Source organism: Nerophis ophidion, linkage group LG01 (assembly GCF_033978795.1).
Source record: "Nerophis ophidion isolate RoL-2023_Sa linkage group LG01, RoL_Noph_v1.0, whole genome shotgun sequence".
Lineage (NCBI taxonomy): Eukaryota > Metazoa > Chordata > Actinopteri > Syngnathiformes > Syngnathidae > Nerophis > Nerophis ophidion.
Window position 1 is genome coordinate 2,529,759 of NC_084611.1, and position 11,652 is coordinate 2,541,410.

The window sequence follows — 11,652 nt, forward strand, 5'->3', positions numbered from 1 at the left end:
CCTCTTGTGGTTGCCATGCCGACAGCTGCGTAACCCGTCGGACAAGTTCATCTACGCGACGGTGAAGCAGAGCTCGGTGGACATCTACTTCACCATCATCATAATGCCATCCTTCACCCTCATCATAGTGCCATCCTTTGCAGTTGTCATAACTTTGAATCGTCCTCTGGTCGCCATGACGACAGCTGCGTAACCCGTCGGACAAGTTCATCTACGCGACGGTGAAGCAGAGCTCGGTGGACATCTACTTCACCATCATCATAATGCCATCCTTCACCCTCATCATAGTGCCATCCTTGGCTGTCCCCCTAACGCCGCATCCTCTTGTGGTTGCCATGCCGACAGCTGCGTAACCCGTCGGACAAGTTCATCTACGCGACGGTGAAGCAGAGCTCGGTGGACATCTACTTCACCATCATCATAATGCCATCCTTCACCCTCATCATAGTGCCATCCTTTGCAGTTGTCATAACTTTGAATCGTCCTCTGGTCGCCATGACGACAGCTGCGTAACCCGTCGGACAAGTTCATCTACGCGACGGTGAAGCAGAGCTCGGTGGACATCTACTTCACCATCATCATAATGCCATCCTTCACCCTCATCATAGCGCCATCCTTGGCCGTCCCCCTAACGCCGCATCCTCTTGTGGTCGCCATGCCGACAGCTGCGTAACCCGTCGGACAAGTTCATCTACGCGACGGTGAAGCAGAGCTCGGTGGACATCTACTTCACCATCATCATAATGCCATCCTTCACCCTCATCATAGTGCCATCCTTGGCTGTCACCCTAACGCCGCATCCTCTTGTGGTCGCCATGCCGACAGCTGCGTAACCCGTCGGACAAGTTCATCTACGCGACGGTGAAGCAGAGCTCGGTGGACATCTACTTCACCATCATCATAATGCCATCCTTCACCCTCATCATAATGCCATCCTTCACCCTCATCATAGTGCCATCCTTGGCCGTCACCCTAATGCCGCATCCTCTTGTGGTTGCCATGCCGACAGTTGCGTAACCCGTCGGACAAGTTCATCTACGCGACGGTGAAGCAGAGCTCGGTGGACATCTACTTCACCATCATCATAATGCCATCCTTCACTCTCATCATAGTGCCATCCTTGGCTGTCACCCTAATGCCGCATCCTCTTGTGGTCGCCATGCCGACAGCTGCGTAACCCGTCGGACAAGTTCATCTACGCGACGGTGAAGCAGAGCTCGGTGGACATCTACTTCACCATCATCATAATGCCATCCTTCACCCTCATCATAATGCCATCCTTGGCCGTCACCCTAACGCCGCATCCTCTTGTGGTCGCCATGCCGACAGCTGCGTAACCCGTCGGACAAGTTCATCTACGCGACGGTGAAGCAGAGCTCGGTGGACATCTACTTCACCATCATCATAATGCCATCCTTCACCCTCATCATAGTGCCATCCTTGGCCGTCACCCTAACGCCGCATCCTCTTGTGGTCGCCATGCCGACAGCTGCGTAACCCGTCGGACAAGTTCATCTACGCGACGGTGAAGCAGAGCTCGGTGGACATCTACTTCACCATCATCATAATGCCATCCTTCACCCTCATCATAGCGCCATCCTTGGCCGTCGCCCTAACGCCGCATCCTCTTGTGGTCGCCATGCCGACAGCTGCGTAACCCGTCGGACAAGTTCATCTACGCGACGGTGAAGCAGAGCTCGGTGGACATCTACTTCACCATCATCATAATGCCATCCTTCACCCTCATCATAGCGCCATCCTTGGCCGTCGCCCTAACGCCGCATCCTCTTGTGGTCGCCATGCCGACAGCTGCGTAACCCGTCGGACAAGTTCATCTACGCGACGGTGAAGCAGAGCTCGGTGGACATCTACTTCACCATCATCATAATGCCATCCTTCACCCTCATCATAGCGCCATCCTTGGCCGTCGCCCTAACGCCGCATCCTCTTGTGGTCGCCATGCCGACAGCTGCGTAACCCGTCGGACAAGTTCATCTACGCGACGGTGAAGCAGAGCTCGGTGGACATCTACTTCACCATCATCATAATGCCATCCTTCACCCTCATCATAGTGCCATCCTTGGCTGTCACCCTAACGCCGCATCCTCTTGTGGTCGCCATGCCGACAGCTGCGTAACCCGTCGGACAAGTTCATCTACGCGACGGTGAAGCAGAGCTCGGTGGACATCTACTTCACCATCATCATAATGCCATCCTTCACCCTCATCATAATGCCATCCTTGGCCGTCACCCTAACGCCGCATCCTCTTGTGGTCGCCATGCCGACAGCTGCGTAACCCGTCGGACAAGTTCATCTACGCGACGGTGAAGCAGAGCTCGGTGGACATCTACTTCACCATCATCATAATGCCATCCTTCACCCTCATCATAGTGCCATCCTTGGCTGTCACCCTAACGCCGCATCCTCTTGTGGTCGCCATGCCGACAGCTGCGTAACCCGTCGGACAAGTTCATCTACGCGACGGTGAAGCAGAGCTCGGTGGACATCTACTTCACCATCATCATAATGCCATCCTTCACCCTCATCATAGTGCCATCCTTGGCCGTCACCCTAACGCCGCATCCTCTTGTGGTCGCCATGCCGACAGCTGCGTAACCCGTCAGACAAGTTCATCTACGCGACGGTGAAGCAGAGCTCGGTGGACATCTACTTCACCATCATCATAATGCCATCCTTCACCCTCATCATAATGCCATCCTTGGCTGTCACCCTAACGCCGCATCCTCTTGTGGTCGCCATGCCGACAGCTGCGTAACCCGTCGGACAAGTTCATCTACGCGACGGTGAAGCAGAGCTCGGTGGACATCTACTTCACCATCATCATAATGCCATCCTTCACCCTCATCATAATGCCATCCTTGGCTTTCACCCTAACGCCGCATCCTCTTGTGGTCGCCATGCCGACAGCTGCGTAACCCGTCGGACAAGTTCATCTACGCGACGGTGAAGCAGAGCTCGGTGGACATCTACTTCACCATCATCATAATGCCATCCTTCACCCTCATCATAGTGCCATCCTTGGCTGTCACCCTAACGCCGCATCCTCTTGTGGTCGCCATGCCGACAGCTGCGTAACCCGTCGGACAAGTTCATCTACGCGACGGTGAAGCAGAGCTCGGTGGACATCTACTTCACCATCATCATAATGCCATCCTTCACCCTCATCATAGTGCCATCCTTGGCTGTCACCCTAACGCCGCATCCTCTTGTGGTCGCCATGCCGACAGCTGCGTAACCCGTCAGACAAGTTCATCTACGCGACGGTGAAGCAGAGCTCGGTGGACATCTACTTCACCATCATCATAATGCCATCCTTCACCCTCATCATAGCGCCATCCTTGGCCGTCCCCCTAACGCCGCATCCTCTTGTGGTCGCCATGCCGACAGCTGCGTAACCCGTCGGACAAGTTCATCTACGCGACGGTGAAGCAGAGCTCGGTGGACATCTACTTCACCAGCATCATAATGCCATCCTTCACCCTCATCATAGTGCCATCCTTGGCCGTCCCCCTAACGCCGCATCCTCTTGTGGTTGCCATGCCGACAGCTGCGTAACCCGTCGGACAAGTTCATCTACGCGACGGTGAAGCAGAGCTCGGTGGACATCTACTTCACCATCATCATAATGCCATCCTTCACCCTCATCATAGTGCCATCCTTGGCTGTCCCCCTAACGCCGCATCCTCTTGTGGTCGCCATGCCGACAGCTGCGTAACCCGTCGGACAAGTTCATCTACGCGACGGTGAAGCAGAGCTCGGTGGACATCTACTTCCGGCGGCAGGTGGAGCTGAGCACCATGTATCGTCACATGGAGAAGCACAACTACGAGAGCGCCGCCGAGGCCATCCAGGCCGTGCGGGACAAGTGAGCGGCGTGGGTGGGCGGGGCTAGGGCAGGTGTGGCAGCTTTTGTAACGGTGGCTCCGCCCCCCGGCAGCAAGCTGCACGCCTTCATCTGGGACAGCGCGGTGCTGGAGTTCGAGGCGTCCCAGAAGTGCGACCTGGTGACCACGGGAGAACTCTTCTTCCGCTCGGGCTTCGGGATCGGGATGAGGAAGGACAGCCCGTGGAAGCAGAACGTGTCCTTGGCTATTCTCAGGTGAGAGCTGACCACGCCCACCTGCATGACCACGCCCACGCCCACCTGCGTCCGTCCACAGCTCTCACGAGAACGGCTTCATGGAGGACCTGGACAAGACGTGGGTTCGATACCAGGAGTGTGACTCCCGCAGTAACGCTCCCGCTACTCTCACCTTTGAGAACATGGCAGGTCAGAACATCACACCTCCTTATTCTCCTTCTTCTCCTCCTCCTTCTCCTCCTTCTCCTCCTTCTTCTCCCCCTCCTTCTCCTTCTTCTTCTTCTCCTTCTCCTTCTTCTTCTCCTTCTTCTCCTCCTTCTCCTCATCCTTCTCCTTCTTCTCCTTCTCCTCCTCGTCCTCATCTTTCTTCTCCTCCTCCTTCTTCTCATCCTTCTCCTTCTTCGCCGCCTTCTTCTCCTCATCCTTCTCCTCCTTCTTCTCCTCCTTCTCCTTCTTCTCCTCATCCTTCTCCTCATTCTTCTCCTCCTTCTCCTTCTTCTCCTCATCCTTCTCCTTCTTCTCCTCCTTTTTCTTCTCCTCCTCCTTCTCCTCATCCTTCTCCTCGTTCTTCTCCTCCTCCTTCTCCTTATCCTTCTCCTCCTTTTCCTTCTTCTTCTCCTCCTCCTTCTCCCCATTCTTCTCCTTCTTCGCCTCCTTTTCCTTCTCCTCATCCTTCTTCTTCTTCTCCTCCTCCTTCTCCCTCTTCTCTTCCTCCTTCTTCTCCCCCTTCTTCTCCTTCTCCTCCTCTTCTTTCTCCTTCTTCTCCTTCTTCTTCTCATTCTTCTTTTTCTCCTCCTTCTTCTTGTCCTTATTCTCCTTCTTCTCTTCCTCCTTCTTCTCTTTCTTCTCCTTCTTGTCCTCCTCCTTCTTCTCCCCCTCCTTCTTCTTCTTATCCTCCTTCTTTTTCTTCTTCTTCTCTTCCTTCTTCTTGTTCTCCTGATCTTCTTTTTTATGCTCCTTCTTCTCCTCCTCCTTCTTCTTTTCCTTATCTGCCTTTTTCTTTTCCTCCTTCTCCATCTCCTTCTTCTTGTCCTTATCTTCCTTTTTCTTCTCTTTCTTCTCCTCCTCCTTCTTGTTCTCCCTATCTTCATTTTTCTTCTCCTTCTTCTCCTCCTCCTCCTTCTTCTCCTCATTCTCCTTCTCCTTCTTCTTATTATTATTCTTTTTCTTCTTCCCCTTTTTCTTCTTCTACTTCTACTCCAACTCTTTCTCCTTCTTCTTCTTCTTCTCCTCAAACTCTTTCTTATTAATAATATTATTTTCCCCCAACTCTTTCTCCTTCTTCTTCTTCTTTTTCTTCTTCTCCTTCTCCTCCCTCCTCTTCTCCTCCAACTGTTTCTCGTTCTTCTTCTCCTGCTCTTCCATTTTCTCTGACTATTGTGTTCGTATTCTTCTTCCCCAACTCTTTCTCCTTCTTCTTTCCGACTTGTTTTTCTTCTTCTTTTTCTTCTCCTTCTTCTCCTCCTCTTTCTTCTTCTTCTCCTCCGTCTCCTTTTCATTCTACTTCTCCTTATTCCTTTTCTTCTTCCCCTTTTTCTTCTTCTACTTCTACTCCAACTCTTTCTCCTCCTTCTTCTTCTTCTTCTCCTCAAACTCTTTCTTATTATTAGTATTATTTTCCCCCAACTCTTTCTCCTTCTTCTTATTATTTTTCTTCTTCTCCTCCTCCTCCTTCCTCTTCTCCTCCAACTGTTTCTCTTTCTTCTTCTCCTGCTCTTCCATTTTCTCTGACTATTGTGTTTGTATTTTTCTTCCCCAACGCTTTCTCCTTCTTCTTTCCAACTTGTTTTTCTTCTTTTTCTTTTTCTTTTTCTTATTATTATTCCCCTCCAACTCTTTCTTCTTCTCCTACTCTTCCATTTTCTCCTACTCTATCTTCAAATTATTCTCCTCTAACTCTTTATTCTTCTTCTTTTTGTTCGTCCCCAACTCTTTCTCCTTCTTCTCTCCAACTGTTTCTTCTTATTATTATTATTCTTCATCATCTTCTTTTTCTCCTGCTCTTTCTTCTTCTTCTCCTCCCAACTCTTTCTCCTTCTTGTTATTCTCCATCAACTTCTTCTTCTTCTTCTTCTTCTTCTTCTTCTTTTTCTCCTATGTTTTCTTTTTTCCTCTGCCTTCTCCTCCTTCTTCTCCTTCTTCTTATATTTTCCAACTCTTTCTCTTTCTTCTTCTTTGTCACTAACTCTTTTTTCCTTCTTCCTCTTCTTCTCTATCTTTTTCTTCTCCTTTTTCTCCACCTCCTTAACCTCATTCTTGTTATTCTCCTTCATAATTGTCTTACTTCTTTTTTCTTCTTTTATCTCCTCCTCCTCCTCCTCTTTCTTCCTCCCTTTACCTCCTGTCCCTCAGGTGTGTTCATGCTGGTGGCGGGGGGCATCGTGGCGGGCATCTTCCTCATCTTCATCGAGATCGCCTACAAGCGGCACAAGGACGCCCGCAGGAAGCAGATGCAGTTGGCCTTCGCCGCCGTCAACGTGTGGAGGAAGAACCTGCAGGTAACCTCATCATGTCCGCCATCTTGCCGCCTTCTTTCTTTACTTTGATTCCCGTCTTGTCACTCTCGTGCTGGTGAAGCGGACAAAATCTGTTTCACTGAACCATCACTTCCTGTGCACACACACACACACACACACACGTGGGCGGTCCCTCGTCTCCCGTGTCCATCTTTGTGTCGTCCTCCCTCGCCGCTCATCCTTCGCCGGCCGGCTCTTATTCTGAAAATATCAGTGTCGCGCAGGTCGGACGCGGTTCGTTTGGTAACCGAGTCCGTCTGAGTAGTTTGACAAGCAGGGCAGTGGGCGGGACTTCCTGTCTTTTGAAGGAGCCCCGCCCCCGTTTGGTTCGGGCGCTAACGCGGGTGTTTCCTGTCTCCGTAGCCCTACCCCAGCGACATCACCGGGCAGATCAACCTGGCGGACCCCTCCGTCAGCACCGTGGTCTGACCGCCGCCGCCTCAGTCACACACATGTGCTTTTATTTTGGTAGCGTCATTTATCGGGAGGGCGGGGCCTGTGGAGCAGGAAGTAAACCGCATGTTGTCTATTTTTTTAATCCAGTCACATCAGCAATAAAAAGTCCTCTCATATTTCCGGAAATGTGACCTCGCTTCCAGGAACTAGATCCAAGGTATAAACTTGCTGCTCCATAGGCTCCGCCCCCCGCCCAGTCCCGTGGCATGATGGGACACCACCGATGATGTCACCAGATGTGTATGATGTCATGCTGTCTACCGCCAACTGCCAATGCTACGTTAGCTTAGCCCGTCAACTTTGTGGTGAAGATGTAGCATCAAAGGGGGCTAGCAGCTATTGTTAGCGCCCGGTGGCGCTCCCGCCAACTGCCAATGCTACGTTAGCTTAGCCCGTCAACTTTGTGGTGAAGATGTAGCATCAAAGGGGGCTAGCAGCTATTGTTAGCGCCCGGTGGCGCTCCATGCGCTAATGTGGCTAACGCTAATTTATGCTGAGTCCGCACACGCACACTTTTAGATGTACTTTGTTCGATTCTCCGACTGCAACTGTGCTCTGAGACGCCTCACGCGGAACCCCAGCGTGTCCGCCCGTCCAATGCTTGCCGTCCTCCTCTTCCTCAGCAGGCTTTTATTGTGAAAACCTCGCGACAGACATTGTTACCGGCCGGTCCGACCTTAGACCTGGTCCAACTTTAGACCCTGTCCGACTTTAGACAAGGACTGACTTTAGACCAGGACTAACTTTAGACCAGGACTGACTTTAGACCGGTAGCGCAGAAAGCGAGTCTGGACTGAAGAGCGGTTGCGTTTCGTTGAGCTTCTAAGTCAACAATTTGTAAACTAGTTGATGTTTTTTAAGAAAATATCGCACTGTACAATATTGTCTTCATTATTATTATTATACGTGCGTTTTGTACGCTAGGCTAAACTGCCTACATTACCCACAATGCACCTCTCACTGACCTTTGCTTGCTAGCACCACCTGTTTTATCTCCATGCTAACGTAGCAACGCCTCCCAAGTGGGGGGGTTTTCATTGATTGATTGATTGATTGATTGATTGAAAGTTGTATTAGTAGATTTCACAGTACAGTACATACTACGATCAATTCATGGTAACCGTTACTGTTGATGTCAGCATTTCCTGCTGCTGCTAATGCTAACGCGCTAATGCTAATACCCCTTTTGCCGCCGTGACGGTGCACCTGGAAAGCCGGGTTTCTACTTCCTGTTACGTGTTGTGATGGACTAACCTTCTTTTCCAAGTCATCAATAAATTCAACACATTTCTCTTGCTTTTTTTATTTTATTTTATAAACATTTATTTATGAACTGCAATATGTACAAATAATCGACAAATAATAATAATCCAAATAACTTCTCTTGCTTGCCCTCATTCTTCGCAAATGTCTGACGTTATCTACTAATTTATTTAATGTTTTTATTATATTTTAGAAACCTTTATTTATAAACTGCATCATTTATAAATAATCGAGAAATAATTATAATAATCAAATAACTTCTCTTGCTTGCTCTCATTCCTGGCAAATATCTGCCATTATCTATTAATTTATTTAATGTTTTTATTTTATTTTATAAACATTTATTTATAAACATTATCATTTATAAATAATCAAGAAATAATTATAATAATCCAAATAACTTCTCTTGCTTGCCCTCATTCCTGGCAAATGTCTGGCGTTATCTATTAATTTATTTAATGTTTTTATTTTATTTTATAAACCTTTATTTATAAACTGCATCATTTTTAAATAATCGAGAAATAATTATAATAATCAAATAACTTCTCTTGCTTGCTCTCATTCCTGGCAAATGTCTGCCATTATCTATTAATTTATTTCATGTTTTTATTTTATTTTATAAACCTTTATTTATAAACTGCATCATTTTTAAATAATCGAGAAATAATTATAATAATCAAAATAACTTCTCTTGCTTGCCCTCATTCTTCACAAATGTCTGATGTTATCTATTAATTTATTTAATGTTTTTATTTTATTTTATAAACCTTTATTTATAAACAGCATCATATATAAATAATCGAGAAATAATTATAAAAATCAAAATAACTTCTCTTGCTTGCCCTCATTGCTCGCCAATGTCTGACGTTATCTATTGACTTATTTAATGTTTTTATTTTGTTTTATAAACCTTTATTTATAAACATTATCATTTATAAATAATCAAGAAATAATTATAATAATCAAATAACTTCTCTTGCTTGCTCCCATTCCTGGCAAATGTCTGATGTTATCTATCAATTTATTTAATATTTTTATTGTATTTTATAAACCCTTATTTATAAACTGCATCATTTATAAATAATCAAGAAATAATTATAATAATCAAAATAACTTCTCTTGCTTGCTCTCATTCCTCGCCAATGTCTGACGTTATCTATTAATTTATTTAATGTTTTTATTTTATTTTATAAACATTTATTTATAAACTGCATCATTTATAAATAATCGAGAAATAATTATAATAATCAAAATAACTTCTCTTGCTTGCCCTCATTCCTGGCAAATGTCTGACGTTATCTACTAATTTATTTAATGTTTTTATTTTATTTTATAAACCTTTATTTATAAACTGCAACGTTTACAAACAATTGAGAAATAATAATGCTTAGTAATTATCAATATAAGTGCAAAAACAGTAAAAACAGCCCCAGGAGGTTGTAAACTCAATAAAGTAATTCAAATAGAATGCAATATAAATATATATATATATATATGTATATATATATATTTATTTACAATTTTCCTTCCAATTTTTCATATGTGTGAGCAAACAACAAAACTCCTTGAGCATCCAGTGTCGCACATGTGAGCGACGGCAGACGTGCACACTGTTATGCGCTTATCTTTTTATTAGATTTTGTGCACGGTCTAGATTTGCCGTGAGCAGTTTGCCATTGCACACCTTAGAGCAGGGGTGTCCAAACTTTATTCTTTGGGGCGATATAGCTCGGTTGGTAGAGCGGCCGTGCCAGCAACTTGAGGGTTGCAGGTTCGATTCCCGCTCCCGCCATCCTAGTCACTGCCGTTGTGTCCTTGGGCAAGACACTTGACCCACCTGCTCCCAGTGCCACCCACACTGCTTTAAATGTAACTTAGATATTGGGTTTCACTATGTAAAGCGCTTTGAGTCACTAGAGAAAAGCGCTATATAAATATAATTCAATTCACTTATTCACTGAGGGCCGCACACTGAAAAATCGAAGCAAGCGGGGGCCATTTTGATATTTTTTATTTTAAAAAACAATACAATATATGTATACAAAAATATACATTTCGTCCTCCGTTCAGGCTTGATCCCAGGGACCCCAAAGGGTTTTGGTCAAAAATGTCACAGGTAGTTGGTGTTGAACCCCAAAATGCAGAGATGGAGGCAGGCATTGGATAGGAAGACATTATTTAATATAAATAATAGAACAAGAACAAACAAAAAGCACGCACGTGGGCGGAATAACAAACCAAGGGAGCTAGCACTGGAAGCTAGAAAACAAAAAGGAACTTTAGCATGGAAGCTAGAGGATAGCAAACATAACTAATGGCTAACAAGAACAGCTTAGCGCTACGACGACCAGGACAAAATGTAGCACGACAGGTAATAGCTGAAAAGAATCACAGACACGACAAGAGCAACACGAGGCAACGACAAGTCCGAATGACAATACAATGATCCAGCAACTGACTGGAAGACAAAGTGGGTACAAATAGGAGCGGGCTGATTGGCAACAGGTGTGGCCAAGTGCCAATCAGCCGCAGATGAGGTGACAACAGCACACGGGGAGACAAACAGGAAGCTGAATCAAAATAAGAGCACTTGACAGGAACTAAAGACAGGAGATACTAAACACAGAGGAAACAAAGACAAATGCAGAGGAAAAACTAAAACATAGACAAACTGTCAGGGGAAAGTCTGACAAAAAAAATATTAAAAATGTGTCATTATTTAGTATTATTATTTTTATTATTATTGAAGTTTTAAATCTCTAGATCCACATTAGGTCCATCTGTCAATATGTTTTTAAAGTTGTATGCTCTTTTTTTCACAAAAAAAAAAACAGCTTTTTAATCGAAAAATCATAATATATGCAATATTTTCACCCAATGATTTTTTAAAGTGGAATATTTGAGATTATATAATAATTGGAGCCTTAAAAAAGTCAATAACTAATAACACCATTGGTTTTAATTCATTATTATTTTTTGAGCAATGACACTTAAAAACAAATCACACTAAAATAATTGGGGATCCAAAAGTGTCCTACTTATTAAAGTGTTAGAAAATAAATTATAAAAAATTGTTACTGTTTACTTTTAACACAATAATCTCGAGATGAACTTCAGATCTATCCGTCAATTATCATTTTTATTGTTGTTTATTTTTTTTGTTTGTTCGTTTTAGGCCCTTCTTTAAAAAAAACAAAAAAAAAAAAGTTTTTTAATCAAAAAATCATAACATATGCAGTATTTTCACCCAATGATTTTTTTAAGTGGAATATTTGAGATTATATAATAATTGGAGCATTAAAAAGGTCAATAAC

The 11,652-nt window shown here is 45.1% G+C and overlaps 1 pseudogene; it reads left to right on the forward strand.

Annotated features, from left to right (window-relative positions):
• Window positions 1-7,431, forward strand: part of LOC133548661 (glutamate receptor ionotropic, NMDA 1-like) — a 53,830-nt pseudogene extending 46,399 nt beyond the window's left edge.
• Window positions 7,432-11,652: the final 4,221 nt, after the last annotated feature.